At 43.4% G+C, this 6,739-nt stretch overlaps 1 protein-coding gene across 2 annotated transcripts in view; it reads right to left on the bottom strand.

Moving 5' to 3' along the window:
• The window catches only part of LOC135404424 (class I histocompatibility antigen, F10 alpha chain-like), a 538,949-nt gene that overhangs the window by 183,988 nt on the left and 348,222 nt on the right, over window positions 1-6,739 (bottom strand). The gene's annotated exons all lie outside the window — the stretch shown is intronic.

The following is a 6,739-nucleotide window of genomic DNA, read 5'->3' on the forward strand; positions in this document are numbered from 1 at the left end:
GCTCCCAAAGCTCAGGGCAACCCAAAACCAGCAACCCAGGGCTCCCGCAGATCAGGGGAACCTCAGAGGATCAAGTTGTCCCGGAGCTCAGAGTTGCCCCAAACAAGAGGGAGATGGGGGGCTGAGGATGCCCAATCCCCCTTTTTTCCGGCATTTTTGGTTGTACTGGGTCTTAGTTAAGCAAGATTACAACTTAGAAATTAAGAGACTTCAGGTGGAAGTGTGGAAAATGAAAAGAAACAGCTTTTTATTAACAAAATCTGAATAAACAACAAATGGTGCAACCAAAAACTTTCAGAAGAAACAAAACAAAGTCCCAAATCCCCAGGTGGGGGGGAGAAACTGTCCCGGCAGTTCAAAGCTCTCGCAGCCCCGTGTGCCCGCAGCCAGCAGTGAAGGAGTCCCTTTTCCCAGGGGCAGTCCCCAAAGCAGAACATCTCGCTCCCAGATGGGTCGGGCTCTCTCTCTCTCTCTCTCTCTCTCTCTCTCTCTCTCTCTCTCGGTCGTTCTCCACGAGGTGTCCCCATGGGGAAAAAACTTCCTCTCAGGAAAAGAGAACAAGGTGGCCAAAATCAGCTCCCGCTCTGTCCGGTCCCGGACAAACCCCAAAAGCCCCCGAACAAAGGACCCCCCGCCCTCCCCGCGGCCACCGCGGTGTCCCCGAGAGCCGCCCTCCCCCCACTGCCCCTGCCCAGCGCCTGCGGCTCCGCTCCAACCCACCCCATCCCGGGAGACACAGATGGGAATGGGGGGACACTGGGAAACAATTCCAACACCTCTTTTCAAACCTCTGACACCTGCTTCCCAGACATTCCCAAAGAAGGGGCTTCCCGTGGCCTCGAGCCAGGGACCGACCTTTGTATTGAACCAACTCCTGCAGAGACACCTTCTAATCCCTGTCCCCATTCCCATTCCTGGGGTTCTGTAGAAGATATTGCAGAAACCTGGTTGGTAGAGAGAGGACACATTAAAGATTCTATACCGCTGGTCTCACGCTAAAGCAAGAAAACTATTAGAAGGTCACTGATTAGTGTGTTTGTGAAACTGCTTTGTCTAAGAAACTGCAAAGCTGCATTGTCTGCTGTGAAGCTGTATTGTTTAAGAAACTGCATACGTGATAGAAAAATTAGAGCAACAGGATGGGAAAGGTAGAGAAAGTAGCAAATAGTAAATAAAGTAACTATAGCCATGAGAAAGAGGCAGCATTTGCGCAAATATAACGTAGGTAATTAGGAGCCAATGATGAGCTTGTATTTGGAATATTAATGAGCCTAATTATTAACCTTTATAAGCATGGAGCTTACAGCAATAAAGTTGGATTAGTCATGATCAATACTGTGATCGTGTGATACTTTCCCGTCGTCCGCAACAAATGGTGACCTCCGACGTGATAATTTAAAGAAACGGGGGAATCCACGGTTGGGATGGCATAGTGTCGGAGCCTTAGCAGCGAAGGCTGGTCAAAAAGTCAAATTGAGGAGTGACTTGGACCTGGAACTGGTCAAAAAGTCGGCAGAATTTGCGACTTCGGACCCGGATCAAAAAGTGGGCAACTGCAACTTCGGATCCTTAAAGCGTCACTTGGGACGAGTTCCACCGTACGTGCTGCCGGACCCTGGAGGCTGCAAGAGCGCGCTAAAAATAGGTAAAAAATGGAAAGGGAAGCAGCATATAGTTTATTTTCTGAATTTTTGCAGAAAAAAGGTATTAAAGATATAGATTTAAAAAAGGAATTACCAGGATTACTTGCTTTTGGGTGTGCAAAAGGGTGTTTTATCAACCCGCATACCGTGCATTCTTTAGAAGAGTGGCGAAAGTTTGGAGATAAAATATGTGAGGCCATTCTAGAAGAGGATAAAGTTGCAAAAAAGCTGGGAAAGTTTTGGAAAGTTGTGAATGATACATTGTTACAACATGAGGCAGAGAAACGAGCTGCTGAGCAAGCTCGAGGTATGCAGGAACACAACACAGATTGGTTCTCTATTTCCCCGACCCCCCCTGCATTTCAATCAGTTATGCTCCCAGCACAGCCGTCTGCCCCCCCTCCTAATGAAAATACGGCTCCCCCTTCTGCAACCCCTCCTGACCCTCCTGCCCCTGCAGAACCTTTAAGCAATAACGCTGATCCATTGCTGGAGCCACCAGCACCCCCTCCTCCTGCTTTAGATGCTGTGATGCCTGTCCCTGGGGCAAGCACTGACCCGGCGGGGGCCATAGCCAAGGAGAGGAGAGATACATGGGCAGCGATTGCTAAACATTGCCTGTCAGAAGAATTGCAGGGGGCAGAGGGCATGGCATTTCCAGTTATTTATAATCAAATGCCAGGGGGAGGGCTAAATGCCACTATAACTCCATTAGATTGGAAACTTTTGGCACAACTGCGGAGCACTGTAAGTGAATTTGGTTTGCATGGAGAACCTGTTAAACAAATGTTAGATTATTTCTGGGCCACTCAACTTTTACTACCCTCAGATCTCCGTTCCATTTCAAGAATGATACTTACAGAACATCAGCAACTTTTGTTTAATGCTTATTGGCAAGCATATGTTAATGAAAGTGTTGCTGTGATCAGGCAACCGGGGGATCCTTTACACGGCGTTACAGCAGACGAACTAATGGGAACAGGTCCATATTCACGAACCGAAGCACAAGTACACATTGGGGCAGATAAAATTAGAGAGGCCATGGACCTTGTAAGGAAAGCATTAAATAGGGTCAAGGAGCCAGGGGGAGTGCCATTATATATGAGCTTAAAACAGGGAAGGAATGAATCTTTTGGTGAATATGTTGACAAGTTAACAGCTGCTATCACAAAAGCTGGGGTCCCAGATTATATGAAGGGAACCATGCTAAAGCAGTGTGTTTTGCAAAATGCTAACTCAATGGTTAAACAAGTAATAAATACATTGGGTCCTTATTGGACTATAGAAGAATTATTAGACAAAGTATTGCAAATACCAACAGGAGAGAATGCATTTTTAGTCAATGCTATTCAGGATTTTACTAAAGGGCTTAAAGAACAGACTCAGGACTTAGTTAAGGAGCTTAAAGAACAGGCTCAAAATTCCCAAATTCAAGTGTTAGCAGCTCTTGCACCCCTCCAGGGAAAGGCTAATAACTCCACAGATGGAAAAACTCGATCAAAGTGTTATCGATGCGGAGCTACTGGACACTTCAGAAGGGAGTGCCGAGCAACAAGAATTTGGTGCCAGCAGTGTCAGAACTCCACCCACAACACTTCTGTTTGTCGGAGCCGGTCGGGAAACTCACGGCAGAGCGCGAGATACAGCAGTGGCCGCGCCAAGACACAAATCGTCGCTGCAGCACAGATAACCCCAGCCAGCAACTTTTCACCGAACAATCCATTCCACGGACAGGAGAACAGCTGCAACCTGCCACAACCACAGCCTCAGCCAATGCTTTCGGATTACAACCTGCCACAGCCGGCAGCCTCGGATTGGATTTGGCAACAGCAGTAGAAGTTACTTTGTTATCCACCCAACCTCAAAAGATTCCCACCGGGATTTATGGACCTTTAATAATAAACAAGTGTTTGGTGCATTGCTGATAGGAAGATCATCAGCTAGTCTTGCTGGATTATTTGTGCTGCCTGGATTAATTGATGCTGACTACACTGGACAGATAATGGTTATGGCATATATTATTTTTCCACCTTTAAGGATTCCTAAAGGACAACGTATTGCTCAATTAATACCCCTGCCACAGTTAGCAAAACCTTTAACCAACGACCGACAACTGATGCAACGTGGAGATCGTGGATTTGGTTCTACAAGGGGACTTACCTTACTGACACTGGATTTAAGTGAGAGGCCAAAACATAAAGTTACAATTATATGGAAAGATCAAACAAAAACACTGGATGCTTTACTAGATTCAGGAGCTGATTCCAGTATAATAGCTCCTCATTGTTGGCCTAGACACTGGCCTCTGCAACCTGCTACTACAACTGTGACTGGCATTGGGGGTGCCTCAATTGCTATGCGGACTCCTACTGTGAACATCGAGGTGGAAGGTCGTGTGGCCAGTGCTGTCCTGTCTGTTGTGCAGCTTCCACCAACAGTACAATGCTTAATCGGGAGAGATGTTTTGACACAAATTGGGATGAAACTCTCCAATGATTACCCTTTGGGGGAATAGCCATTGCTTGGTCTTTCCCAATTCCTATTACTTGGATTGTTGATACTCCAGTATGGGTTAAGCAATGGCCTTTAAAACGGGAAAGCTTGGAAGCTGCTCATGAATTAGTACAAGAACAAATTGATCAAGGACACTTAAAACTTTCTACTAGTCCCTGGAATACACCTATATTTGTAATAAAGAAAAAGTCTGGAAAATATCGATTATTGCATGATCTAAGAGCAGTTAACTCACAAATGGAAGCCATGGAGGCTTTACAGCCTGGACTACCAAATCCTGCAATGCTTCCCATGGATTGGTCCTTACTGATTGTAGACTTAAAGGATTGTTTCTTTACAATTCAATTGCACCCTCGGGATACTAAACGTTTTGCTTTTACATTACCTGCTATTAACAGAGAAAGACCTGACCAACGATTTGAATGGACAGTATTACCACAAGGGATGAGGAACAGTCCTACCTTATGTCAACTATATGTGGATACTGCCTTACAAGCCTTGCGAAGAAGATGGCCTGACTGCATCATCTATCACTATATGGATGATATATTGTTTTGCCAGCCTGAGGAGTTTGTACCCGAACAAATACAAATAATTCGCAGACATTTGGAACAATATAAGTTAATAATAGCAGATGAAAAAATTCAAACGACGGAACCATGGAGATATTTGGGGTGGACTATCTCTCGACATGCCGTTATCCCACAGAAATTGGTATTTCAATCAAAATTGCGCACTGTGAATGATGCACAAAAACTTCTTGGGGATTTACAGTGGTTACGCCCTGTTGTGGGAATCCCTGCTGACCTTTTAGCTGAATTGCGACCCCTACTAAAAGGAACAGACCCAACAACCAAAATTACTGTCACAAAGCACCAACAACTCATACTCCAACAAATTTTAGATTGTGTCACTCAGGGCCGTGTTCGGAGGAGACAATTGGAATTACCTTTAGAACTTACCTTTTGGGCTGACAAACGATACATTTTGGGTGCTATTACACAATCACAAACAGAAACGGGGGAGGATATAGGGGTTTTAGAATGGTTATCAACTAGCATACAACAGCCTAAAACACTTTTACAAAAAATTGAAATGTTGGCAGCCCTGATAAAAAAAGGGTCGAGAGCGTGTGTTACAAATTGATGCTCAAGAGCCTGGTTCTTGTCCAAAGAACAGCTTGTTGGGCAAGAGATCAAATGAATAGAACTTCGAAAATTCTGGGAGAATTGGCTCATGACTCTGATGAAATAAGGCATGCTGTTTTACAAAACAGAGCAGCTATAGATTTTCTATTGCTGGCTCAGGGGCATGGATGTGAAGAATTTGAAGGCATGTGTTGTATGAATCTCTCTGATCACTCTCAGTCCATCTACCAGAAACTCAGAGAAATGCAAAGTCACCTGAATGACTTTGAAGTTCAAAAAGATCCCATTAGGGGATGGCTAGCAAAATTAGGTTTAGGACCATGGCTTGCGGAGATCACTAAACAAGCAATTTCGCTTTTACTAATACTGCTAGCTGCTTTATGCATTGTTCCTTGTGCTTTTAAATGCATTCAAAGCATGCTAACAAAGGCAATGAGTGACGTGTTTTTAACATTGTCTAAACAGAGCGGGGGAAGTGTAGAAGATATTGCAGAAACCTGGTTGGTAGAGAGAGGACACATTAAAGATTCTATACCGCTGGTCTCACGCTAAAGCAAGAAAACTATTAGAAGGTCACTGATTAGTGTGTTTGTGAAACTGCTTTGTTTAAGAAACTGCAAAGCTGCATTGTCTGCTGTGAAGCTGTATTGTTTAAGAAACTGCAAGGCTGCATTGTCTGCTGTGAAGCTGTATTGTTTAAGAAACTGCATACGTGATAGAAAAATTAGAGCAACAGGATGGGAAAGGTAGAGAAAGTAGCAAATAGTAAATAAAGTAACTATAGCCATGAGAAAGAGGCAGCATTTGCGCAAATATAACTTAGGTAATTAGGAGCCAATGATGAGCTTGTATTTGGAATATTAATGAGCCTAATTATTAACCTTTATAAGCATGGAGCTTACAGCAATAAAGTTGGATTAGTCATGATCAATACTGTGATCGTGTGATACTTTCCCGTCGTCCGCAACATTACAGTAGCTAGATTGTATTTTATTTGCTGGTATAATATGTATATGTGTATTAACTTATTAAAAATGTGGGTTACCTTCCCCACAAACTCATCAAGGTTTTTTTATAGATAACTTGAAAATGTCTAAAAAGTATTAAGGCTCAGTATAAAAGTATCATATCTTCTCCAGTTTGAATCTTGCATTCTTACTTCAGAGGTACAAAAACCCCCCAACCTAGTGTGTCATGAATTTTAGGGGGAAAATTTTGAAGCTGAACAGAAGATTAAAACCTGTCACACTTAATACCTTCATAATGTCGCTGTTGCAATTTTTATTATTAGTACTTGTAATTGATTTACAATTAATTTAGTTGAATTAGTACTTATAAATAAAGGGGTTGTTTCTCCCCCCAAAAATATTATTGAAGCCTGTTCTCATGATTGTGCAAGGAAACAATGGGATTTTATTAGTAAGTTTGTTCTTC

This window comes from Pseudopipra pipra, chromosome W (assembly GCF_036250125.1).
Source record: "Pseudopipra pipra isolate bDixPip1 chromosome W, bDixPip1.hap1, whole genome shotgun sequence".
Lineage (NCBI taxonomy): Eukaryota > Metazoa > Chordata > Aves > Passeriformes > Pipridae > Pseudopipra > Pseudopipra pipra.